The following is a 27,507-nucleotide window of genomic DNA, read 5'->3' as shown; positions in this document are numbered from 1 at the left end:
CCCATTGTTTTCAATAGGTGCATTCACATTTTCACTTTTGGGCACGAAAAAATGCAGCCTGCTTTATTTTGGTCCCATATGGGGCGAAGCAAATGCGTAACCAAGACCGGCACGAGCGCGCAATACGCCGCAAAATTGTGAACACACCAGGAACTAAATTAGTTTTAATAGCCTTTTAACGAGGCGCAGCTGTATCCTGCACCCACGAGAATGGTCCCGGTCAATGCTAAAATACAGTAAGATGCGCAGCGTGACATTCACGGCACAGAAAAGTCATGCTACCGCCTGCGGTCTGCGCACACGCTCGTGGGATGCCGACCTGAATCCTTAGGATGTGAATATTTGCTGTGGATTCTCAGTCCAGATATCAGCTTAAGGCCATATCCACACAAAAGGCGGTTGCGCAGCGTATTGCGCATGCAGAATGTGCCCAGATGGTCGCATTCACATCCACGGATTTCGTTTGTGAAGAAAAAAAATATATGCAGCATGGGAGGGGAGGAGCACACCGAGAACATGGCAGCCGCGGCTCCTTACTTCTCTCCCAGCCGCCAGTAAGACGTCCCGCAAACCAACAAGCTCTCTAGGAAGTTTCCTAAAACTTCTCTTCTGTAGCAAGGTCGGTCACGTGTCCGGTCACATGGGTGTGACGTCATCAGAGGTTCTTTGCCCCGCAAGGAGTTGCACCTTCAACCAATCACTGCGCACCACGGAGAGACAGCAGACCCAGCGGCTCAGGTAGTTTACGATGTGCCGGCTCCCAGGGGGAGGAGGATGACAACAACTCCACTGTCTGCTGGGGTCCTACAGGAACTAATAGAGTTACTGCAGTTCATTAAATGACCCCCCTGACCAGCGGGGGACGCCTGCAGTTAACCCCTTCATGGCGGCCTGGTTTAGGCACTAATGCCCACCCATTGGCTAAGTGTTTATTGTTGTCGCACTCCTCGGTCATCACTTTTTCCGCTGACCCTCCTTATTTCAGGGCTTGTTTTTGTGTGACTGGTTGCATTTTTGATGGCATCATTTTGGGTAGATGAACATTCTAGAACACTTACTTTTATTTTTATAGTAGTTTGGGACTTTAGTTTTTTTCTCCACTGTTCAGATTGCTGAACAATTATTGTAGTCGTGTTGTCCTCCGGCGCCGCGCATTTCCTGCGATACTAAGTTTATACAGTCAGGTTTTTTTGCGTTTGGCTCTCCGCTCTCCAGCAGACATCACGCCCTTATTTTTCCTCCAGTGGCCCTCTGCTTGTTTTTGCGGGATGAGCTCCAGTCATCGTTATATTATTTTTGGCAATACATAAGATTTCAATCACTTTGTAGTTATTTTTTTCCTAGAGGCAAGATTAAAAAAATCTGTAATTCTGACTTTTTTTTTTTTACAGTTTACTTGTCAAAAACTTCAACCTCCGCCTTCCTGAAATCTTGTGGTAAGCATCTTCACCGTATGGGGCATATACACCCATTGTAAAAGAAGACACGCACCTAGAAGGTGGAATCAAAGGAAACTTCTCTGAGTGATGTGACATTCATATAAGTGGTTACATGTCAGAGCAAAAGGAGTTTATTGTGGAGAACTGAACATTAAAGGGAGGCTCTAGTACCCTGCTGTACCGCCTCTAGCTTGGATACAAGATGTGATACGGGCGGGCATGGAGGCTCTAGTACCCTGCTGTACCGCCTCTAGCTTGGATACAAGATCTGATACAGGCGGGCATGGAGGCTCTGCCTCTAGCTTGGATACAAGATGTGATACGGGCGGGCATGGAGGCTCTATCACCCTGTTGTACCGCCTCTAGCTTGGATACAAGATGTGATACTGTTGGGCATGGAGGCTCTAGTAACCTGTCGTACCGCCTCTCTCTCTCACACGGGTGAGAAAATAGCGTGAGATTTGTGCGCTGCGAGATGCACAGTCTGAACCCCGGTCTTTTGAATGGTTTCATACACACGAGAGATGTTTTCCCAGGAAACAGCATGTTCTATCTTACGGCGTTCTCTTGTATTGCATCACCCAACACTTGCAATACGGCCGGCGGCAGCATCACCCGCCCCACTCCAAGCATTAGGAGAAACTCTGCGATCCTCTGCCGCGGGTGTGACCGCTACGGTCGGGGGATTGCTTCTTCCCCGAAGTGATGCGAGGCTGTTCTACTATGAAAACGCTTTGCATCAAACCGGGAATTCACATGGTGGGGCGCGATATGGGGGCGGGATTCATATGGTGGGGCGCGCCATATGGGAGCGGGATTCATATGGTGGGGCGCGCCATATGGGGGCGGGATTCACGGACCAACACAATGCTCACAGCTGTATTCCTCCTTGTAAATGGCCATAGCGCATAACCCACTTTTGTTTCCTTAATCTATTGACGTTGGTGAAAAAAACGTATGTTAGTAGCATACGGGCATTCTTTGACTTATATGGCAGCCATCCGTGTGAAGACTGCCTAAACGGTGACCATCTTGTCATGTTTCCAGCTCTGCTGAAAATCATAGAGTGGTTTTGTTAGCCTTCAGAGTATATTGCCGGAGGTCATCATGGTAAATAAAAAAAAAAAAAAAGTAATATATATATTTTTTTGCAATGTTGCGCCCATGCACGGCTGATTCTCCTGCTACTGATCGAGTGTGTGTAGGAACCCATCGCTCATGTATTCTCATGTGATTTATGCTGCCTGAAGGTGTATCCGCGTATGCTTGGCACCACAACTGCAGAAAACAGTTATTTAAAACTATGAAGATCCTCTGCTTCCACAGGCGGCGCTGTAACCTAATGTGATTTGTGGCACTGGAGGAACCTTCTGATCACGTGTGGATTAACGCTGGGAGACTACAGCTGTGCGGCGTGCAGCCGGCCGTTATTTCACGTAATTAATAATTGTAGTCGAAGCAACTTCATAGGCCAGCCGCTTTACCTTTACTCTTACATTTCAGGACTGCAGACAACATGGGCGACGGGAAGGAAGCGCTATCCATAAGCGAGAGCCCAGTACCAAATACACAAACAAGCGAGCCAGGCCATGCCAACACTGAGCCTTTGGCGGAGCAGCATGTACCCTCGCCGCACGTCTCCCCTTCACACCAACCGCTGCCTTTGCGTCGGCGCAGGCGACGGTGCTGTCACAGGGAGAGAGGCTCTGTAGGCCGCCGTTACGTAGAATCCGAAGTCTTAGATTATCTGCGCAGTGGACGGGATATGGACTGGGCGGAGGCTATGGGCCAGTCTCTTGCTGCGTCTATTCGCCGATTCCCAGAGCATCGACAGCTGCCGCTTTACATAGCATTGTTGACCGTTGTGCAGATTGCTAAGGATCCGTACAGTGCAAGGGCTCTATTTCTAGGTATTCGTCAATTTGCCAATGATGGTACCTTTCCCCAAGGGCCACCTGTTCCAGCTGTTTGGACCTAGATTGCAGCAAGCCTCTGCGTGCCACCCTCATGTAGCCCATTTGTGCCACCTTCAGGCCTTATGGCTCATTAGCGGCACAAGGCAGGCCTGCCAAGCAGGAACCAGAGCTAGCTGTCATGGTTCAGCAGCAGCTTACATTACTTTATAGTTACATTTTCAGTTTTGTTCTTCATTTTTGGCCTCTGTCGTTTGGCTGATCTTTGTGTGGCAAGCCTTTACATAATGCTTACTGTTTGTTAATAAACCGTTTTGTCATAACTGTTTTCTGAGTATTGTTTTTTTTTCATTCTTATTTGTTCTTAGGCCCAATGTCCACGGGCGGGTGTGATTTGTGGAATCCGCAGTGGTGACCCATGTGGAAGATCCACAAATCAAGCCGCGCATAGGGAAACATGGGCATCCTCAAATTAAATAAAGCGGCATGCTCCATTTTAGTGCAGATCCCGCATGGACGGCTTCCATGGAAGTCAATAGAAGCCATGTGATCCGCGGCCCCTATGCACTCGCATTGCGTAAGGGACGTAAATTCTGCAGGAAAGCAGAAGTGTTTAAATATAAAAAAATAACCCTCCACTGCAGATGTGTGATGCGTGCCGGCCGGCGCATCCGCACCGAAGAAAATGAAGACCCGGACTGGTAAGTAGAAGTCCCGCAGTGTCCTCGCCCGAGAGCAGGATCGGATTCCGTTGAGGCCTCCCACACGTAGATTCCGATCCGCCCATGGATATGAGGTCTTGCATTGTGTGGTTCACTATTGTGCGGGGTGTCACAGAGGGGACCATCTTGTCATATAGACTGCATTCCTCAGCAACGGTGCGCTAATGCGCAAGAAACGTGCTTATATTTTTACTTCCCACTTTAATCCGCAGCTATACTGGACCTTATGTGTCTTCTGTATCAACCATAGCAATCCCCAAAAAATACTATTGCTTTTATACGGCAATAAGCAAACGTTTTATTACTGCTTGTGCGGCTTTACCGTTAGCCACTTAAAATTGCCATATTTAGTTAATTGCACAAGTCATGGCGAAGACGGACACAATCGAAAGACACCATTTTATTTTAGGAAAAAATGTTTATACAACATGCTGCGTTTACTGTAAAGATAGTTTACATCTCTGTTTTGCTCACACAAGAAACAAAAAAATCAAAAAAGGAGGAAATGGGGAAAACACAAGTAACCACAACAATTTTTTTTTCCACAGAAACCACAAAACTGCAACATCTATATCAACTTTACAATACTTTATTTACACCACCCTTGCAAGGCATGCTTGTTGCCAGAGTATCGAGCCCACTGAGGAGTTAAAGTAGTTTATGAGAGTTTCCCGGACTCTAAAGGCTCATTTACACACAAAGATGATCGCTCAAAATTCATTCAAAAGATAGGGAGATTGTCAGTTTTAGGAATTGTTTTTGCATAAGCTGCTAATGGGCACTAATGCCCATTAGCAGCTTATAACCTTCATTTGCATGTAAATGAGCATCCAGGAGCTGTATGCAGAGAACAGCAGGTGGTATGTTCTCTGCATACAGCTCCTTTTGTTCTGCTACGGGGGTGTCAGCTGAAGACAATGTAATCAGTACTCCCATGGAGAACACATTGTGCGGAACACAATGGATTTTATGTTCATCTAAAAATCATTGTTTGGCATGAAAGTAAACAATGGTAGCATTTACACGCAATCATTATCACTCAAAAGCCATTGTTTGAGCGTATTTTGAACGATTATCATTGCATGTAAATGGGCCTTTAGCCTGGACGTTCCAGGGCGTCTCAAGGCTGGCAATGCGCCTTGCTGCAGGTTGTATTTTTTCAGGGTTCATGCGCGTCATGAAATACCTGGAAATTAATGAAAGTCATGGAATTGTCTGACTTGTCATGGATTTTTGTTTTCTGTCATGGAATTTTTTTCTGAGTAATAACAATAATTTCTAAGATTCTTGTGTGTTTTAGTTATGTTTGTCCAAAACAATTTCTTTATTCCATTACGATCCAGTATTGTGTTTAACACTATAGGCCAAAGGAATAAAGAAATTGTTTTGGATAAACAGGACTAAAAACACACAAAAATCCCAATACTCAGCCCTAAAAAGACAAAAAATATTTCAGATTTTTGAAGTTTTTGTTCTCAACAGCCCTCTCATGGATGGGGATTTTTTATTTAAAATAATATATATCTCTTGAAATAGCTTGACTAGCTGTGTGTGTGTATGTATGTATGTGTGTATATATATATATAGATATATATATATATATATAATTAATAAAAAAGGGTTGTACACTTATCTCCCAGGTTTCCCTCTGGAGCCTCCTTTTTAACGCATCGCAAAGCAGGAACTTGCTATTTTCGTATGATGCGTTTCTATCATTAGAAAGTCCTATTGACTTTCACGCTAAAAAATTGTGGCAAAATCGCTCGAGAAAGTTGCAAGTGGCAGTCATGTTTTTGCGAAAAAAAGCATTTCCGACGCTCAAAATTCGATTTTTCAAGCAGCAATATCGTGATCGCCGGTGTGAAGGAGCCCTACATCTCTGATTCCGTGTATTTCGAGTTCCACGAGTGTCATTGAAAAAAATCAAGATTCTGTCGTAATTTTTTTGGGGAAAATCTCTATGGACCCTGTCTTTCCATTTCTTCTTCAAAAGGCTTGTCTTCTATAAATTGTTCAATATCCCACAGGCTTTGATTACGTCTACAGCTGGATTGGGAGACATCTATAAGGTATCATCCAGTGCAAATCCAAAAATTCCAAAACGCATTCCATATAGCGCCTGGCGCTTGAAAGGAGGTGGTTGAAAATGGGCTAAGCTGCAGTTAGATGCCGTCGACGGTAAGGGCACATCACATGCTGGCTCAGCGCAAAGCCCTTGTCGGCAACGATTAGATATAGAATGGTGGGTCCCATTGTTCCTGGCATTGTGGCAGATTCTGGCAGGTGGTAGCTGTAACTACTCGTCCTGTAGGCGCTGTCCCATGCGCCATGCACTAAATGCTTACCCGTCTGCCGTGCTGCCATGAGCCCCAAACGTCTACTAAAATAAACTTACTTTCACTGTCGGCCAAAGCCAAAAGCACAACGGGAAATAATGATTATAATTAAAATAATGCGACCCTGAATTTGGTGATTTGCTCACCTGCACATGTTTTCCATCCAGAGCACCAAAGTAGAAAGGGAACCTGCATCTGTCCCAGAATCCTTTGGCAATTTTTAACCAGCCTGATGTTGAAAGACTTCGGTCTTCATTTTTTACCAAATGGCCTTGCATGTCACGGACACTATTTTTGAAATCGTCAATAGTCCAAGGAGAAATTAAAACTCAAGTGCAAAACATAAAATACCCGTTGCATGGTTTGAAAAAACAAAACAAAAAATATAGGCATTGACTACTTCCATTTCTGCCACAAGGGCTCGCGCGTCATCCTCTCATAACCCTGTTGGAAGTTTCCCTCTCTGCTCCTTGACTCTTTTTCTTAATACTGCACACGCACATTAGCCAATACCTATGCCATTTGAAGCAGATATCCATCACAATTCTCCGTGCGAAGTCTGATAATCCGATCACCAAATCCAGCAAAGGAAAATTTTCAGTCCCTCCATCCGCTTTGCAGGCTGTTACGTAACTTTTCAGCTATTAGAAAGCTACAGTGGCCAGAAGCTTACCACATGGCTAATATATTGTATTGACCTTTGCTTTTTGACCCTATTGGGAGCTAGGGGTGTGACAGGGGCGTTCCTCCTGTCAAACCCCTATCTTCCGGTGGCGTCAAGATACACTAATACCCACTCTGGCATCGCTTTTGGCAACTTGTGATATCGTCGTGATTTTCACACAGCGATATTGCAAGCGCCAAAGTGCAGGAGCCCTTAGTCTCTGCGGACTGTATGGTCAGGAGCTTCAGCAGGCTCCTCGCACACGTCCTGCCCGTGCGGGTGTCTCAGTGGGACCTTCAGCCGCTTAGGCAACCGATCCTCCAATCCCAGGCTCTGTTTTGTTCTCACATCACTGTCTTCTGGCCAATCCTGTTATTTCTTGCATTTGGCAGACTGACAAAATCACTTTCTGCAACCAATAGCAAGGGTCATACCCTGTTGCTAGGCAGACTATCTTACTCATCAGGGGTACTGCTTTAACACATTCCTGGACCTAGAGTAAGTGCTAAAACTACCTTAGAAACTACTTTAGTTTCTCATAGATTTGTAGCACCCTTCTGGGTCACTTTATTTTTTTTTTCACTTTACATGCACTGAAAATCAAAAAAGCTGAGTGCAAACACATAATAAATATCCCTGGGGGTGTGTTCAGAATCACAATTTTAAAGCGGTTGTGAAGGAAAGAGCGCCACCCTTGTCCATTAGCTATGCCTGGTATTGCAGCTCATCTTCATTCAAGTGAATGAGGTTAAACTGTATTGTAATGTAACCCTGGTTGGGGGGTGGGGTTGGAATAATAATCCTCCCCAACAGGCTCTAGCGTTAACCCATATGGGACATGGAGACCTGAGTAGAACAATGGGTGTATAAATGGGTTTTTCGTCAGTGCTTCCACTCAGGACGGGACCTTTGACATAAGGATCTCTTCCTGAGAATTACCTGTGTATTACCATGAACAGGCAACCAATCCTAAATTCACATTATACAACATCAATATAATTATAGTGAGATAACAATAAAGATCATCACAGCAACTTTATAAAGTCATAATTGGGAATAGCACAGCTATACATTGAATATAACAGTCAATGTTTAGACTAGAAGTCCCAATTAATGGTACATAATTATAATATGTATGCAGGGAGTCCCATGCACAATAATGGATCTTGAGGCCGGGACCTCTGTAGCTAGTGGAAGATGCAGGCTTTGTCAGAAATAACAGGACAATCTGCTGCAGTTCAGGAGACTGATGATGACGACGACGACGACTAGAAACTTCTTCCCCCAACAGGAAGAGGGATGATGATGGAAAGACTAACTGCACTACACTAGGTCCCTAACTCTATCTAGTCTACCAATGATACCAGACCACTACTCTCCCTCTGGGCCAACAATCATCTAATCTGTCCCTATCCCTATACTGGATACCGTCCCTAATACACTGATCATACTGTGGGTATCACATAACTACGTATGATTGACCAGAACTACTTAAGATGTAGCGGTTATCAATGGGTCATATTAGTGACCAACACTTCGGACATAAAAGAAATAATCAGCAACAGTAGATGTAGCAGAGTTGAGATCACTAGCTCTGCACAGAAAAACTGAAAGTGGATGGAAAGTAAAGTATCTGTTGCTCTACTATAGTTAACATACTGCACCATATATATAAATAAATCTTGTTATTTGTATAGCGCCAACTTATTCTGCAGCGCTTTCAGGTACTTTTTTTATTTTATTTTTTCATCTATTACCCCCCACCAAGCTGGGTACTCATTTTACTGACCTGGAAAGGAGCCGGAAAGGAGCAAGCTTCACAAACCACATGGGGATTGAACTTGCAACCTTCAGCACGTGAGCAAGAGCTTACACTCTGCGCCACATGAGGCTCTACATACATACATTTCGGTACCAAAAGTTACATCAAAATCTATACTAAATGGTAAGAATTTGGGTGGGGAGTTGCTGCAGATTTTTCCTCTGTAGGACATTTTGTAATATATCCTAACAAAGAAAAATACCTTGTTCTTTATGTATGAGGTATTATTTCTCCCCCTGCCTTCTGTACGGATCAGAAATCTGCAGTGGATGATGAGACAAATACTCAGCACACTGAAAGATGAAATTATAGCTGCCCATGGAAGTCTATGGAGAGTAGAGTGTGAGTGCTACAGAGAGATAGGGAAGCAGGATCTCATCTTCTCTAGAAGTTCAGTCCATGGGAGGAATTGTATCAACTAGCTACCATCCACCAGCTCAAGGAAAGAGACAGAGCCTGCAGAGAGGAAAACTGGTGAAAGATTCCATCTATAATGGCCAGAAATAATGCTGATCTGTGTGTACTCATCTACTTGTCATGTACACACACAACATTATATTATGGAAAGTTACCGGAAACAACAAGTATACTTTAAAGTGTACCTATGTTTTCAACAAGTTTTCTGAAATATAACAGGTTCTTCTTACCATCCCATTTGTTGCTGTTTGCACCCTATTTCATGTTTTTAAGTGTTGATTTTCAGGTGAGCTTCCACATTTTCTGCTGTCCTGCTGTTTCCAATCCTAGCATACTGACAGTAGTTAACTTTCCTGTACTTCCTTTCCCTCATTTCCCACGCTGTATTACTCTGTCTCTGATCCAATCAGCGCAAGGAGACAGTATCTGAATGCCCACCCTTCTGCTGTTCCAGGATGATTGTAGGAGCTGGGCATTCAAAGACATTCTGGCCAAGTGGTCAGTAAACCCAATATAATGTGTGCACGTGAACACACACACTGTAGTAGAAGACGAGGCAGAGATTGTGAAGATTGCAGATAACTATGTATGCAGATCTGTCATCCTGCGAGTGTAGGGGAACAGCCTGTGAAGACAGCCCCTCCCCCACAGCTAAGAAAATATCCCAGTAATTACAGAAGCTTAATAACTAACAACAGGCAGTGGATTGCAACGGTGCTGGAAAAGAGACCCTTAGTGGCAGCCACTTCAAATTTGAATTACAGTGGTAAAATAACATTTTTAATGAACATTTATTACCAGATTGATGAGACGCACATAGGCTATTACATGAGCATAAGTTGTCTGAAAAGTTAGTGGCTTTAAATGATGGCATGACTCATAGTGAGAGTCCGTGAGTCCTTCATCTGCCCATACAGATTAATTGACAGTAGAGATGAGCGAGCACGCTCGGATAAGGCAGTTACTCGATCGAGCATCGCTCTTCTCAAGTAACTGCATTCTTGTCCAAGCAGGCTCGGGGGGCGGCGCAGCGAGGGTGGGAGCGGGGGGAGAGAGAGATCTCTCTCACTCTCCCCACAGCTGCAGTATGGAATTCTTTATTCCTTGCGGGGATTTAGAATTCCTTTGCTGCATCTGTCTCATCTGTGACAAGTGCAGCAGGGAATTCTTTATTCCCCACGAGGATGAAGAAAACATCTGCTGCATGTGGCAGATGTGTTCTTCATCCCCCCTGGGAACACTGCAGCGGCGGACAACTAAGTATATTTTTATAAATATATATTTTTTTTACACTAAAATGGATGTTTTTCAGGGAAGAGCTTATATTTAACCCCTTAACGACCAAGGATGTAAGGGTAGATCCTTGAGTGTCGGGTATGTATAAAGAGAGGTTATACAGTGCGGTCGTCAGCTGTTTATTACAGCTGACACCCGCGGGCAATAACTGTAAATCGGCCATGCGGCTGACCGCGGCTATTAACCCCTTAAATGCCGCTGTCAATTCTGACAACGGCATTTAAATCCCCCAAACGATGCTCGAGTGTCCCGTACGCCCCCCCCCCCCGCCCTGTGGTGAGATCGGGGGAGCCGTGCAGGTGTCATGGCAGCCGGGGGCCTTCTGAAAGGCCCCAGGGCTTCCTTAGCAGACTGCCTATCAATCCATCCCCATGGGGCTGGCTTGATAGACTGCCTGTCAAGAAGCAGCATGACGTAATGCTATAGCATTACATCATACTGCAGGAGCGATCAAAGCATCGCATGTTGCAGTCCCCGATGGGGACATAAGAAAAAAATGTAATTCAAAGCAATAAAGATTTTATTTATTGTAAAAAAAAATGTTATAAATGTTTAAATCACCCACCCTTTTGCCATATCTATAATTAAAAAATCTAAATCATAAAATAAAAATACATATTTGGTATTGCCGCGTCCATAAAAGTCCGATCTATCAAAGTAGTGCATTATTTTAGCCGCAAGGTGAACATCATTCGAAAAAAAAAAAAGAACGCCAGAAATGCACTTTTTCAGTCACCCTGTCTCTCAGAAAAAACGCAATAAAAAGTGATCAAAAAGTCGTATGTATCCCAAATTGGTACTAACGGGAACTACACGACATCCCGCAAAAAATGAGCCATCACTCAACTATGTCGATGGAAAAATAAAAAGTTATTGTGCACAGAAGATGGCGGCGGAAAATAATTTAAAAAAATAAAATGTCTGAAAAAAAAAAAGGAGTAGTATAGTAAAAAAAAAAACTATACAAGTTTAGTATCGCAGCAATCGTGCTGACCCATAGAATAAAGTTATGTCATTTTTCTTTGTAGTTTGTGCGCCATAGAAACAAGACGTACTGAAAGATAGCGGAATGTCATTTTTTTTTTCATTTTACTCCACTTAGAATTTTTAAAAACTTTTTCAGTATATTATATGATACATTAAATAGCACCATTTAAAAATACAACTCGTCCCACAAAAACAAGCCCTCATACAGCGACGTTGATGGATAAATAAAGAAGTTACAATTTTTTTGAAGGGGGGAGGAAAAAAAGAAAATGAAAAAAAAACAGGCTTTGTCCTTGAGTGGTTAAAGCCCTTCCCTGAAAAACAATTAAGGGGTGCCGGGAGACCATTGCCTTCAATGGCGCCGCCGGCAGCAGCCACGGCTCCATTGAAAGCAATGCGCGCAACTGCGTACACACGTGTTTTTGCGCGTACAGGGGTGCACACCTATATACGCACAAACACACGCTCATGTGAAGCCACCCTAAGGGTGGTACAGCCAATAAACAAATTTTTGTTATAAAACAAACAGGGCAAAACCCCATTACACTGGATCAGCTAAGGGTCTACCCCAAGCTGTTGAAAGTCGAAAGCATGCAATTGTCTAAAATATCTTTGTATGCTGTAACATTACCATTACACCTGACCGGAAACAATAGGGGTTATTTATGTAGACCGGCATTGCATACACCAGTGTAAAGGTGCGTTTAGACAGAACGATTATTGTTCCAAAACTCGTTTAAATGAACAAAAGTGAATGATAATCGTTCATCTTAAACGTGAGGCAATGACTGAACAAGGAAGGAGAATCGCTCGCTTTTCGTTCGTTATTCAGTTTCGTCTGACATAAAAATCATCATTGGCTCATTTACTTTTGCGCTTAAACACTCCCCGCTCGGTGATTTATATAGGAAGGTGAAACACTGAACAAGAGCTGAACAATTCTCAACGATGATCTGCCTGTCTAAAAAGGCTGCACAAGCGTGTACGATCTGGGGGTAATGTCACCAGCTCGCTTGGGTTAACGAGAAAGAATCATGCAGTTCTTGTTGTGAATAAGTAAGGGCAGCGCCCGATTAGGAGCAGCAAATGTATGCAGAGGTAGAAGCCCCTTAATACATTTTTTTCATCGGCTGCACTTCCGTGTGCCAAATTAAAACATGCTCTGGCTAAGAGCTGGAGTAAGTTACCCTTATCTTAGTTTTTGTCTTTGTTTACCTTATGTGTTCATGTTCCAATTTTGTTTACTTGCCATGTGTCTGGGGGACTGCTGTAGGAAGGGTAGCTGCCAAACACCTGCAGCATTACTGGTTGTCAAGAAATGGACTTTTCTTGCATCCACTTGGAAGGAGGAGACCAGCATCAGCATAGGCCCATGCAAAGCGTGATGTTGATGTAGGATCAGCAGTACGACATTGAGCACTATGCCATGGCACTGCTACAGGGAGTAATGTTGAGCGAACATTTGAAAAGCTTGGTTCAACTACATTTCAGCAAAGAGCTTGGTTTTGTTGAAATTAGTTTTAATCAAACCGCAACTTGACCATTACCCCTATAACCAGGAACCACCTGTACTACAAACGGTAGCCCTTCTTATTGAGCCATCAGCTCTTTGGACAGTTTCTTTGCATACCTGTTGCCTTGTTCCCAGATTGTATTAACCCAGCCCATATCCTAACTCCACCCAGCTCTTGAATAGACTTCCTATAAAAGCCTTGCCCTGCCATTGCACCAGCATGTGATTAATCTGCTTCACAGCATGATTTAATCCAGTTCCACGTTGCCTGCTTCTCTGCTATTTCTGCAAGACCTCCTGATATTGACTTCTGGCTTCCTCTCTGACTCCGTTACACGCCTCTTCCCTTGTACCGCGAATTATGACTTCCCATTGATGACTTCTGACTATTTTACCTGCCTCATTCCTTTGTACTGTGAACTGAGACTTCCCGTTGATGACTTTTCACATACTCTTTGACTATGTTACCTGCCTGATCCATTTGTACTGCAACCAGATTTCTTGATAATGACTCCTGACTTTCCTGACTACTGACTTGCACGGCTACTACACCCACGGCTCCTATCCAGCACCAGTAAGACGTTACAGGTGTATAGCACTGTCTAAGAACCATTACAGTTCATTCTCTTCTTCTCCTGCTTATTAAATGTATGTACTATATAAAGAGAGGTGATAATGAAAAGAAACTCTCGTAAACCGAAAGAGAAAATACAAACTCCATGCAGCTGTTGTCCTTGCTCAGATTTGAGAACTGACCTCCTTCTCTACATCTCCCCATAGTGGCTTAGTAGTTAGCATTGTTGCCTTGCACTGCTGGAATCCTAGATTTTAAATCTGACCAAGTGCATCATTTGCATGGAGTTTGTATGTTCTTCCTGTGTTTTTGTGTTTCTTCTTCATAACAACAAATTACTTACATTTATATGGCACATTTATTTACGGAGAAGAAAAAATAATTTTAGTGGGTTTGGTGGAAAAAAAAGAACTGTCCAAGGTTTGGGTTTGCACTGAAACAAAAATTTAACAAAGTTTGACCTGAAACAAGGTTTAAAGGGGTTGTCTCGCGGCAGCAAGTGGGGTTATACACTTCTGTATGGCCATGTTAATGCACTTTGTAATGTACATCGTGCATTAAATATGAGCCATACAGAAGTTATTCACTTACCTGCTCCGTTGCTAGCGTCCCCGTCGCCATGGATCCGTCTAATTCTGATGTCTTCTGGCGTTTTTAGACGCGCTTGCGCAGTCCGTGCTTCTGGCTGGTGAATGGGGCCGCTCGTGCCGGAGAGCTGGTCACTGAGTCGTCATCGTAGCTCCTCCCCGTCACGTGTGCCGATTCCAGCCAATCAGGAGGCTGAAATCGGCAATGGAACGCACAGAGCCCATGGTGCACCATGGGAGAAGACCCGCGGTGCACCATGGGAGAAAACCGCAGTGCATCCCTGGGAAAGGACCGGCGGCCATCTTAGGGAGAAGATTTTTATAACTCCATATTTCGTCGGATCGGTGAGTAGCAAGCGGTTTAAAAACCGCTTTATATTGCTATTTTATGCCAGGGGGGTGACGGGGAATGGGGTAATGTAAAATTTTGATGTTTGCCACGAGACAACCCCTTTAACTGTTTCACTTTGGTCAACACTAGAAGGGAAGCGTTAAAGGAGGTTATATTAGAAGGTGGTCACAACAATTAAGGGTAAAGCAGATCTGATTGCATGGGAAGACAGATGGGCCTGCTATGAGTACTGGAATGGCAGTAGTCCCAATCCCGCGAGATGAGCCATATAGAAACGCCTGAAATACAGTGAAGAAAGAAGTGAGGATATCTATCTGTTGTGAGAGAAGAGAGGAAGGACTCCTTTATTTTGCCAGCAGAGAGTAGGTATCCTCAATTGCATGGGCTTTGATCGGAATTGTAACTGCCCCATTGGGCTTTGTACCATTCTGTAGCTTGCAGTACAGCATTCATATAATGGGCATTTTTGGGGCCATGTCGGGTAGTGGGCCATGTGAAAGGTAATGGCATAGTGGAAAAAGAAACCCTGGGAGACACAGAGTGGTTCCATTAAAACTGGCTGATACACCACTTATTTTGTCTACCTCCTCACCTAGTCTTCGCCGCCCCTCATACCCTTATCACCCCGGTATACCCACGTCTGTCTTTTTTTGTGGGTTACATTTTTTTTTTTTACGTCCATTTAAAAAAAAATTATAAAATGGATCGTAGGCGCTATACCGCAGAGCAAGCGTACGCGATGCTCTTTGCGTCAAGCTCCAGTAGCGAGGCTACCAGTGACTCGGAGGAGGAGTTTTTTTAAGCAACGACTCAGCCTCTAGCACTATGGAGGCTGAGGTAGTTGTTGGGGCAGCAGGGCCAAGCATTGTGGCGCCTGCCACTGAGTGGTGTAACGCAGATTTATTTTTGCCCCGCATTTACAGCCACGCCTGGCATAAATGTAGAGGTCACTAATTTTACTCCATTTAATTTTTTAAACTTATTTAGAAGTGATGCCATCCTGGATCTTATTCTCCGGCAGACAAACACCTATGCCGGACAGTACATTACCGCGCACCCCGCGTTGGCATATTCCAGGACGTGGACCCCCATTGACATCCCAGGAGTAAAAAAATTCCTCGGAATTGTACTTCTTATGGGACTCGTAAAAAAAAATCTTTACAGTCCTACTGGTCTGCTAGCGCCGTTCACGCGACACCTGTGTTTGCGTCTGTAATGCCCCACCAGCAGTTCGAAAACGCCATGCGATTTTTCCACCTCGCCGATAATACGCAAATTCCCCCCAGAAATGACCCCGAATATGACCGCTTGTCTAAGTTGAGGCCCCTTATTATTTTATTAAAAGATTATTTTAAAAACATTTATACCCCAGAGAAAAATTTGTCAGTAGACAAGTCGCTCATGAGCTTCAAGGGCCGTCTATCTTTTCGCCAGTTCATTCCATCAAAACGCGCTAGATATAGTGTTAAACTATATAAAATATGTGAAAGCACGAGCGGATATACATCCGATTTTTTATTTATGAGGGCAGAGACTGCCACCTAAATCCCCCCAACTGTCCTGAAAATATCAGCGTGAGTGGAAAAATCGCATGGGAGCTTGTGGGCCCTTTTTTAAATAAAGGGCATCACATTTACATGGACAACTACTACACCAGCATCCCCCTGTTTAAGGCATTACATGACGCAGACACAGGTGCCTGCGGAACGGTGCGCAGAAATAGAGTAGGGTTCCCATAACCCCTAATTTCTAGACACGTAGATAGAGGAGCGTCTTACGCGCTGGCAAAGGACCCCTTACTTGCGATAAAGTGGTGCGACAAAAAAGATGTTCATATGTTGTCCACCGTGCACACAGACGCCTGCGTTGCAGTAAGGGAGAGGGGGGCTGCAACGTAGTAAATAAAACCGGTCTGTGTCACGGACTATAACAAATTTATGGAGGGGGGGTCGATTTATCCGACCAGGCTCTACAACCGTACTTGGTAAAAAGAAAGACGCGAGCGTGGCATAAGAAGGTAGCGATCTACCTAATACAGGTATATAACGCGCACGTCGTCTATAAGTTATCTGGGGGCACGCTGAGCTTCCTCCAGTTCCAGGAGGAGCTCATCGAGCATCTTTTATTTGAGACCACCGCACCTCGAAATGCATTGGAATCCGAGGAGGTGCGAAGGCTCACAGAGCGCCACTTTATGCATCCCATCCCTGGAACTGTGGGCAAAAAATACACACAAAAAAGGTGTCGCGTCTGCTCAAAGCAAGGGAGGAGGAGGGATACGCGTTTTTATTGCCCCACGCGCCCATCCCACCCTGGCCTTTGTAATTACCCTTGTTTCGAAATTTATCTCACCGTTTTACATTATTAATTTTACTTTTTAAATTTCTTTATCACTTATGCCGTCCTATAATTTATTGTCCTGAAACGCCAAAAGGAGGGGGGTGGGGGGAGTGTTCTTTTTAGGGAGTCATTTTTATTTAGTTGCGCCCTGAAATCCAATAGGTGGTCCCTCCATTATAGGCCTAGCAATGTGAACACAGAACTAGCGCTATAAACTTTGGGGTACGTCTCCCCCAGTTTTCCCTGCTTAAAACAAAGAAAACTGTCATGAAAATGACAAATTTATGGGGAAAAATGAGACAATCAGCTAAATAATCAAAATTGGGATTTTGTTCCTTCTGCTTTACTCAAATTCATTCAAAAATTGTGAAGTCAAAATACACAGTACACCTCTAGATGAATTCGTTAAGGGGTCTAGTTTTTTAAAATGGGGTCATTTGTGGGGTCCCTCTATGATTTTGGTCGCTCCAGGACACTCCAGTGTGTTATCGGGCCTAAAAAGCCTTCAAGCAAAATTTCTGTTCTGAAAGTCACAGACTACTCCTTTCATTTAGGGCCCCGTTGTGCATCGAGACATAAAATTAGGGCCACAATGGGTATGTTTATGAACACGGGACAAACGGAGGTATCTATTTTGAGGTGCAAGTCTTCATTTATATGTGTGCTGAAGAAAAAAATCTGCTTTTAAAATGATAGAATTGCCAAAAAAGTGAAAATCCCAATTTTTTCTTTCTGCTTTGCTTGAATTCATTCAAAAACTGTGGGGTCAAAATAGGCAGTACACCCATAGATAAATTCGTTAAGGGGTCTAGTTTTCAAAATGGGGTCATTTGTGGGGGTCCTCTATGGTTTTGGTCGCTCAAGAGCTCTACAAGTGTGCTATGGGGCCGAAAAGCCTTCAAGGAAAATTTCTGCTCTGAAAGCCACCGACTACTCCTTTCATTTTGGGCCCCGTTGTGCATCGAGACATAAGATTAGGGCCACAATGGGTATGTTTCTGAAAACAGGACAAACATGGGTATCCATTTTGGGGTGTCACTCCTTATTCTCATGTGCAGTATAAAAAAAAATATGTCTTTAAAATGACATATTTGCAAAACTGTGAATTTTTATTTTTTCTCTTCTAAATTGCATTAACTCCTGAAACAAACTGGTGGGGTCAAAATACTCATGACACCCCTCAGTGAATACATTAAGGGGTGTAGTTTTTAAAATGGGGTCATTTGTGGGGGTAGCTATCATTCTGACACCTATGAGCCTTTGCAATCTTGCCTTGGTGCAGGAAAAAATGGATTATACCTACCTGATAATCAGGTTTCCAGAAGTCTCCACGACAGCACCAATTGAGAATGCCTCCTCCTGATAGGACAGGAACACACAGAGGTTAAAAGCTCCCCCCCTTCCCCCAGTGGATTCTAACGAATTGCCGGGGTAGGAGCTCAACTTAAATTTTTTCCCTTAACCGGGGTTTTTAAAAAAAATAAAATTATATTATATATATTTTTTTTATATTATATTATATAGTTTCTTTTCTATCAATTTAGGGGGGGAAGGTACGGGTGCTGTCATGGAGACTCCTGGAAACCTGATTATCAGGTAGGTATAATCCATTTTTTCCCCAGTCGTCTCCACGACAGCACCAATTGAGACGTACCAACTAAAGTTTATTAGGGTGGGATTGCTGCCGAGAGGACTTTGCGGCCGAAGGCCATGTCCTCGTCCTGCTGCACTTTTACCCTATAATGTTTAATGAACGTGTGGGGTTTCTTCCAGACTGCGGCTTTGCATATCTGCTCGACCGAAGCTGAGCTATGTTCGGCCCATGAGGATGCTACTGCCCTTGTAGAATGGGCTTTAAGAGCTAAAGGGATTTCCTTCCCGAGGGCCTTATAGGACTCTATGATGGCTAGGCGGATCCACCTGGCTATGGAGCTTTTCGCTGCTTTGTTCCCTTTATTTGGGCCACTGAACTGGACGAACAAGTTGTCGTCCCGCTTCCAGTGGCTTGTCGCCTCTATGTAGCCTAGGACTGCTCTCCTAACTTCCAGGCAGCTTAGGGTTTTTTCTTCCTCATTTTTAGGTTTACTAAAAAATGAGGGGATTATTATGTCTTGGGACCTATGAAAATGTGATACTACTTTTGGCATAAACGCCGGGTCCGTTTTAAATACTAATTTGGTGTCCGAGATTTTCAGGAACGGGTGGCGAATGGACAAGGCCTGCAGCTCGCTAACCCGTCTTGCGGAGGTGATGGCTACTAAGAAAATGGTCTTGATAGTAAGCATTTTTATGGGTAGTGCTTCGATCGGCTCGAATGGTACCGTTGTCATGGCCCTTAGGGCCCAATTAAGGTTCCAGTCTGGAAAAAGATTTATGGGCCTAGGCCGTAATCTAGTTGTTGCTGCTAGGAACCTGTTGACCCCTCTGTTGTCTGCGAACTTTGTGTCACATATGGCGCTAAGGGCTGCGACCTGGACCTTCAGGGTGCTTGGAGAGAGGCCCATCTCTAGGCCGTCCTGCAAGAACTCTAAGATTAGAGGGATGTCCGGGATAGAATCCCCGCAATCCCTTCCTTGTCTCCATGAGGAAAACCTTCTCCAAACTTTCTGGTAGATAAGGTGGGTAGTCTTTTTTCTGCTGGACATTAACATTTCTACTACTCTCTCTGAGAATCCCTTCTCTTTTAGTGAGGATTCCTCAAGAGCCATGCTGTTAAAGGGGTTGTCTCGCAGCAGCAAGTGGGGTTATACACTTCTGTATGGGCATATTAATGCACTTTGTAATGTACATCGTGCATTAAATATTGGCCATACAGAAGTTATTCACTTACCTGCTCCGTTGCTAGCGTCCCCGTCGCCATAGATCCGTCTAATTCTGATGTCTTCTTGCTTTTTTAGACGCGCTTGCGCTGTGCGGTCTTCTCCCCTTCTGCTCGGTCCAGGCACGAGCGGCGTTCTGGCTCCGCCCCCTTCTACGCGTCATCGCGTAGCCCCGCCCCGTGTGCCGATTCCAGCCAATCAGGAGGCTGGAATAGGCAATGGAATGCACAGAGCCCATGGTGCACCATGGGAGAAAACCGCAGTGCATCCCTGGGAAAGGACCGGCGGCCATCTTGGGAGAAGATTTTTTAAAGTCCTTATTGCGTCGGATCGGTAAGTAGCAAGCGGCTTAAAAACCGCTTTACTTTGCTATTTTATGCCAGGGGGGTGACAGGGGGAATGGGGTAAGGTAAAATTTTGAGGTTTGCCGTGAGACAACCCCTTTAAGTGGAGCTTGTCTAGGCTTGGATGGTTCAGTGGCCCCTGCGATAGAAGATCTGTCCAGGTAGGGAAGGTGATTAGGTCCTGGACGCTCAATGTTGATAGAAGACCGAACCAGCTTCTTTTGGGCCAGAAGGGGGTCACCAGGATTAGTGTGCATACCTGGGTTCTGAAATGTTGTAAGACTCTGGGGATCAACGGTATAGGAGGAAAGGCGTACACCAGCCCCTCTCCCCAGTCACTTGATGAAGTCCCATATGTAGGGATGAAACGTGTTGTGTATATGTGAATAAAATAGTTGCAAAGTGCTTATTCTCGGAGTGCGGATCTGCACATTTTTTAAACATACGGATTCCCTAGAATCTTGTCAAGGTCTGGTCCGAACAAAAACTGGCCGTAGAACGGGAGGGCGCATAGCTTATTTTTTGAGGCTAGGTCGCCTGACCACGATTTCAGCCATAACACTCTTCTGGCTGAGTTAGACCGGGCTGTAGCTGTCGCCGAGAGTTTGACAGTTTCGGCCGCGGCGTCCGCTAGGAAATTTGTTGCCATACGCAGGATCAGAAGGAAATTTAGGATCTGTTCCCTCGGCGTCTTATTGGTTAGGTGTAGCTGTTCTAGCCATACCCCCAGAGTTCGCGCCACACAAGTGGCTGCGATCCCTGGCCTAAGTATGTTTGCCACTGCCTCCCATGATTTCTTTAGAAGGCCCACAGCTTTGCGATCCATGGGATCTTTTAACTGTGCGGCGTCCTCAAAGGGCAGGGTCGTTTTCCTGGCTACTTTGGCCACTGGGACGTCTACCTTAGGTACCTCCTCCCAGCTTGCGCAAACTTCCTCCTCGAATGGCTACCTTCTTTTTACCCCTTCTTTTTACTCATCTTGTAGGGTATGTGGTTCTCTGGGCTCTTCCATTTTTAGTGTAGCCCTGACTGACTTAATCAATTCCATTAAGGCGTCCTGATGGAATAAGTATTTTTTGTAGTCCTCCTAATCTGAGGACTCCTCGGCCGCCTGTTCCTCTTGCTCCGACCCGATAGAACTCTCGGAGTCGGAAGGCTCGTCAGGAACATATGCCCTTTTCTGGCGTTTCGCTGGCGGCGCCAGCTGTGACGTTAGGGCTGATCTAACCTCTTCTTTCATCAGCTTCCTAACGCCCTCCCGATTCCTCTTTAACTAGCCTAGCTACGCATGCCTTGCATAGAGGCCTCTGGTACGTAGCTGGCAGTTTTAACCCGCATTCCACGCATTTTCTGAGTTTTGTTCTGGGGGGGGGGATGTCTTTTTTATCCCCCTGACAAATAAAGCATTTTTGCGGGTAAATATGCAATTTTCCATACACAATACACTAGATATTTGCATTGTATTTTTTGCCGCACTGGCTACTTACGGCCGCTGAGGCTGAGGTTTTAGCTGTCTCTGGGGCTGGAGCACTCATTACTATACCGGTGCTGCAGACACCCTGCGACCTGTAGTGGTTTGTTCTGGCTTCTCTCAGGTTCCTATTTTTTTTAAAATTTTCGCGCTCCTGCGCTAAGCCCCGCCCCTCCGCTCCTGATGCAGACGCGATGACGTCATCGCGCTGGACACGTGACGCAGCGCCCCGCCCCCCCGCCGTCGAAGGCATCTCCACCAGCTCCTCTCAGAGATCCTGCCTCCTGGCAGGACAGGAAGACACTGAGGAAAGTGGGGAAGGGGGGGAGCTTTTAACCTCTCAGTGTGTTCCTGTCGTATCAGGAGGAGGCCATCTCAATTGGTGCTGTCGTGGAGACGACTGGGGAAAAAAAAGTGTTTCTCAAAATGCTGAAAAGTAATGTTAAATTTGTATGTCTCCTAAATGGTGAAAAAAAACACGAAAAAGTTTTTCAAATGTGCATTCAGAATAAAGTAAACAGATGGAAATATATACCTTAGCAAAAATTTGTACAGTATGTTTGCACATATTTGCATAATTACAGTTGAAAATGTGAAAAAATGACAATTGTTTCAAAATTTTCCCAATATTGGCACTTTTAATAAATATTCATAAATACTATCAGTCTATTTTTCCATCTATATGAAGTACAACATGTGGCGAAAAAACAATGTCAGAATCACTTGGATATGTAAAGCCTTTACATTACAAAGCCTTACTTTGTCTTTCAGTTCTTCATGATCTTCAATTTTTCAGAATCTCTGATTCCTTCAGTAAATCCAAAACACATGTAGAGGACGCATTTAGTGCAGATTTCCCTGTGGTGGATTCTTTCGTCACATGTGAGAGCATCCTAAGTGCATGTTGCCCCCATATACATTTAGCACTTATCCATGGGACCTCTGTGGGGCTCACAGTTCAGTAGAATGTGGGTCCTGACTACCAGTGCATTCACACACCTCTTCTCCCCTAAAAGTATGTCGGCTGGACTGCACTAAAGGACATTGCTTCACAGTAAGGGGTGCTGTGTAGAGAGCGCCCCTGCAAGTCTCCTACATAGTGGCATAGCAATAGTGGTTGCAGGGGCTATAATTGCACCTGGGCACATAAGTTAGGGTAGCCCACGGGCCCCTCTAACCACTAACATTGCTGGGCTTCGGTCCAGACGTATTGCAGGTTTTTCTTATCCTCTTATACATCTTATGACTTGCAGTGAATGTAATAAACAATGACATACAAGCTGTCCATGGACTGCAGGTCCCTGTGTGGAAGACTCACATGAAATTGCAAATGCAGACAACCTTCTTCCTGTCACTGCAGATCCCTAAGGTGTTGTCTGTCAGAAATCCCTCAGTGTGTAATGTGCCCCCCTCACAGCCCTGCTATATGTACTACTAGCTGATATACGGGCTTCGCCCGAGTTAATTTGGTACTGGTGTTTATCTGGTGTTCACACGGAAAATCTTCTGAAGTTGTGGTTACTTTAGAGATACCAGAAAAACATATGTTCACCATTTTGCATAGTTCTCTGCGTTACCCAGGAAACACCACGTGGAGGTAACCATGCGACGTTTCCTTTATATAAAATGACATCAGGAAGTGAGAGAATTAGATTCCATATGTAAAATTTGGACACTAATTCTTTTGCACTTAGAATTAAATAATCGAGTTGGGACCCATTAACTTTTCCTATTTATGACATAATCAATGCCCTGCCAAATTTCAAGTTTCTATGACATCGGGAAGTGAGAAAAATACATTCCGTACGTAAAATGTGGACGCTACTTCTTTTGCGCTTAGAATTGAACAATCGAGGTGGGGCCCATTAACTTTTCCTATTTATGAAATAATCAATGACCGTTCCAAATTTCATGTTTCTATGATACCAAGAAGTGAGAGAATTAGATTCCGTACGTAAAATTTGGACGCTAGTTCTTTTGCGCTAGAATTGAAAAATCGAGTTGGCACCCATTAGCTTTTCCTATTTATGACATATTCAATGCTTATGGCAAATTTCATGTTTCTACGACATTGGGAAGCGAGAGATTTAGATTATGTACGTAAAATTTCGATGCTAATTCTTTTGAGCATAGAATAGAATAATCGATTTAGGACCCATTAGCTTTTCCTATTTATGACATAATCAATGCTCGTGCCAAATTTCACGTTTCTATGACACCGGAAAGTGGGAAAATTACATTCGGTACGTAAAATTTGGACGCTAATTCTTTTGTGCATAGAATTGAATAATCGAGTTGGGACCCATTAGCTTTTCCTATTTATGACATATTCAATGCCCGTGCCAAATTTTAAGTTTCTATGTGAGAAAATTACATACCGTACGTAAAATTTGGACGCTAATTCTTTTGCGCATAGAATTGAATAATCGAGTTGGGACCCATTAGCTTTTCCTATTTATGACATAATCAATGCTCGTGCCAAATTTCACGTTTCTTTGACACTGGAAAGTGAGAAAATTACATTCCGTATGTAAAATTTGGACGCTAAATCTTTTGCGCATAGAATTGAATAATCGAGTTGGGACCCATTAGCTTTTCCTATTTATGACATAATCAATGCTCGTGCCAAATTTTACGTTTCTATGACATTGGGAAGTGAGAGATTTAGATTATGTACGTAAAATTTCGACGCTAATTCTTTTGCGCATAGAATTGAATAATGGATTTGGGACCCATTAGCTTTTCCTATTTATGACATAATCAATGCTCGTGCCAAATTTCACGTTTCTATGACACTGGAAAGTGAGAAAAATACATTCCGTACATAAAATTTGGACGCTAATTCTTTTGCGCATAGAATTGAATAATCGAGTTGGCACCCATTAGCTTTTCCTATTTATGACATATTCAATGCTTATGGCAAATTTCATGTTTCTACGACATTGGGAAGCGAGAGATTTAGATTATGTACGTAAAATTTCGATGCTAATTCTTTTGAGCATAGAATAGAATAATCGATTTAGGACCCATTAGCTTTTCCTATTTATGACATAATCAATGCTCGTGCCAAATTTCACGTTTCTATGACACCGGAAAGTGGGAAAATTACATTCGGTACGTAAAATTTGGACGCTAATTCTTTTGTGCATAGAATTGAATAATCGAGTTGGGACCCATTAGCTTTTCCTATTTATGACATATTCAATGCCCGTGCCAAATTTTAAGTTTCTATGTGAGAAAATTACATACCGTACGTAAAATTTGGACGCTAATTCTTTTGCGCATAGAATTGAATAATCGAGTTGGGACCCATTAGCTTTTCCTATTTATGACATAATCAATGCTCGTGCCAAATTTCACGTTTCTTTGACACTGGAAAGTGAGAAAATTACATTCCGTATGTAAAATTTGGACGCTAAATCTTTTGCGCATAGAATTGAATAATCGAGTTGGGACCCATTAGCTTTTCCTATTTATGACATAATCAATGCTCGTGCCAAATTTTACGTTTCTATGACATTGGGAAGTGAGAGATTTAGATTATGTACGTAAAATTTCGACGCTAATTCTTTTGCGCATAGAATTGAATAATGGATTTGGGACCCATTAGCTTTTCCTATTTATGACATAATCAATGCTCGTGCCAAATTTCACGTTTCTATGACACTGGAAAGTGAGAAAAATACATTCCGTACATAAAATTTGGACGCTAATTCTTTTGCGCATAGAATTGAATAATCGAGTTGGGACCCATTAGCTTTTCCTATTTATGACATAATCAATGCTCGTGCCAAATTTCACGTTTCTATGACATCGGGAAGTGAGAGAATTAGATTCCGTCCGTAAAATTTGGACGCTAAATCTTTTGCGCATAGAATTGAATAATCGAGTTGGGACCCATTAGCTTTTCCTATTTATGACATAATCAATGCTCGTGCCAAATTTTAAGTTTCTATGACATTGGGAAGTGAGAGATTTAGATTATGTACGTAAAATTTCGACGCTAATTCTTTTGCGCATAGAATTGAATAATGGATTTGGGACCCATTAGCTTTTCCTATTTATGACATAATCAATGCTCGTGCCAAATTTCACGTTTCTATGACACTGGAAAGTGAGAAAAATACATTCCGTACATAAAATTTGGACGCTAATTCTTTTGCGCATAGAATTGAATAATCGAGTTGGGACCCATTAGCTTTTCCTATTTATGACATAATCAATGCTCGTGCCAAATTTCGAGTTTCTATGACATCGGGAAGTGAGAGAATTAGATTCCGTCCGTAAAATTTGGACGCTAATTCTTTTGCGCTTAGAATTGAATAATCGAGTTGGGACCCATTAACTTTTCCTATTTATGACATAATCAATGCTCGTGCCAAATTTTAAGTTTCTATGACATTGGGAAGTGAGAGATTTAGATTATGTATGTTAAATTTCAGCGTCAATTCTTTTGCGCTAGAATTGAATAATCGAGTTGGGACCCAATTACTTTTCCTATTTTGGAGATAATCTATGCTTGCGCCAAAATTCATGTTTCTACGACATCGGGAAGTTGGAGAACTTTTGGCGAGTCAGTGAGTCAGTCAGTGAGTCAGTCAGTCAGTGAGTCAGTCAGTGAGTCAGTCAGTGAGTCAGTCAGTGAGTCAGTCAGTGAGTCAGTCAGTGAGTCAGTCAGTGAGTCAGTCAGTGAGTCAGTCAGTGAGTCAGTCAGTGAGTCAGTCAGTGAGTCAGTCAGTGAGTCAGTCAGTGAGTCAGTCAGTGAGTCAGTCAGTGAGTCAGTCAGTGAGTCAGTCAGTGAGTCAGTCAGTGAGTCAGTCAGTGAGTCAGTCAGTGAGTCAGTCAGTGAGTCAGTCAGTGAGTCAGTCAGTGAGTCAGTCAGTGAGTCAGTCAGTGAGTCAGTCAGTGAGTCAGTCAGTGAGTCAGTCAGTGAGTCAGTCAGTGAGTCAGTCAGTGAGTCAGTCAGTCAGTGAGTGAGTCAGTGAGTCAGTCAGTGAGTCAGTCAGTGAGTGAGTCAGTCAGTGAGTCAGTCAGTCAGTGAGTCAGTCAGTGAGTCAGTCAGTGAGTCAGTCAGTCAGTGAGTCAGTCAGTCAGTGAGTCAGTCAGTGAGTCAGTCAGTGAGTCAGTCAGTCAGTGAGTCAGTCAGTGAGTCAGTCAGTGAGTCAGTCAGTGAGTCAGTCAGTCAGTGAGTCAGTCAGTGAGTCAGTCAGTGAGTCAGTCAGTGAGTCAGTCAGTCAGTGAGTCAGTCAGTGAGTCAGTCAGTCAGTGAGTCAGTCAGTGAGTCAGTCAGTGAGTCAGTCAGTGAGTCAGTCAGTGAGTCAGTCAGTGAGTCAGTCAGTGAGTCAGTCAGTGAGTCAGTCAGTGAGTCAGTCAGTGAGTCAGTCAGTGAGTCAGTGAGTGAGTCAGTGAGTCAGTGAGTCAGTCAGTGAGTCAGTCAGTGAGTCAGTCAGTGAGTCAGTCAGTGAGTCAGTCAGTGAGTCAGTCAGTGAGTCAGTCAGTGAGTCAGTCAGTGAGTCAGTCAGTGAGTCAGTCAGTGAGTCAGTCAGTGAGTCAGTCAGTGAGTCAGTCAGTGAGTCAGTCAGTGAGTCAGTCAGTGAGTCAGTCAGTGAGTCAGTCAGTGAGTCAGTCAGTGAGTCAGTCAGTGAGTCAGTCAGTCAGTCAGTGAGTCAGTCAGTGAGTCAGTCAGTCAGTGAGTCAGTCAGTGAGTCAGTCAGTGAGTCAGTCAGTGAGTCAGTCAGTGAGTCAGTCAGTGAGTCAGTCAGTGAGTCAGTCAGTCAGTGAGTCAGTCAGTGAGTCAGTCAGTGAGTCAGTCAGTGAGTCAGTCAGTGAGTCAGTCAGTGAGTCAGTCAGTGAGTCAGTCAGTGAGTCAGTCAGTGAGTCAGTCAGTGAGTCAGTGAGTCAGTGAGTCAGT

General features: G+C 43.8%; 1 long non-coding RNA gene across 1 annotated transcript; it reads left to right on the top strand.

Moving 5' to 3' along the window:
* Nucleotides 1-710: 710 nt before the first annotated feature.
* LOC136611460 (uncharacterized) lies at nucleotides 711-3,656 on the top strand. The gene is made up of 3 exons (XR_010790276.1): nucleotides 711-738; nucleotides 1,392-1,436; nucleotides 2,943-3,656. It is a non-coding gene; the product is annotated as an uncharacterized lncRNA (long non-coding RNA).
* Nucleotides 3,657-27,507: the final 23,851 nt, after the last annotated feature.

Source organism: Eleutherodactylus coqui, chromosome 2, assembly GCF_035609145.1.
Source record: "Eleutherodactylus coqui strain aEleCoq1 chromosome 2, aEleCoq1.hap1, whole genome shotgun sequence".
In the NCBI taxonomy this organism is placed as follows: Eukaryota; Metazoa; Chordata; class Amphibia; order Anura; family Eleutherodactylidae; genus Eleutherodactylus; species Eleutherodactylus coqui.
The sequence above is the reverse complement of the archived record's forward strand: the minus strand, read 5'-3'. Positions and strand labels throughout refer to the sequence as shown.